Source organism: Apis dorsata, unplaced genomic scaffold (assembly GCF_000469605.1).
Source record: "Apis dorsata unplaced genomic scaffold, Apis dorsata 1.3 scaffold_591, whole genome shotgun sequence".
Classification (NCBI taxonomy): Eukaryota; Metazoa; Arthropoda; class Insecta; order Hymenoptera; family Apidae; genus Apis; species Apis dorsata.
The window spans coordinates 530,718-531,334 of NW_006263796.1; positions in this window are offsets into that span (position 1 = coordinate 530,718).

Sequence of the window (617 nt, forward strand, 5' to 3'; positions counted from 1 at the left end):
GTATTATAGTGTGTGTGTGTTTTCTTTTTGTCTCTCTGTGCATATATAGATAGAGTGTCGCAACGAAGTATAAATGAAGGAACGGAAGTAAAAAGGAAGAGAAAGAAGCGAGATGATGTTGAGGAGGAGCTCCACGGATCGTAACGAAAGTGAAAAAGAACGAAAGGATAATTGCGAAAATGTTTTCCTCTCTTTCTCTCTTTCTCTTTCTCTCTCTCTCTTTCTCTCTCTCTCTCTCTCTCTCTCTCTCTAGAATTTTATAGGTAGTAGGTTTATAGGATGGCGGTTCAAGGAAAGGAATTTCGCGTCGATTTGGTTCCTTCATCTTTTTTTTTTTTTCTTTTTTTTTCTTTCTTTTATCTCGACATGCACACATGTATATATTCGTCCTCGTTTCTGTCACTCTTTCTTTCTCTCTCATACATGTACCAACGAAACGCTCGTTATCTTTCGTTCTCTCTTGCTCGCCTTCCGGTTCATTCTCACACTTTTTTCTAGGTTATGTCACACACGAAAATGCAACGGTATAACGATTCTTCTTCTTTTTCCTTGTTACTTTTCTTTCCTTTTTCTCTTTTTTTTTCTTTCTTTCTTTTTTTTTTTTTTTTTTTTTTTTT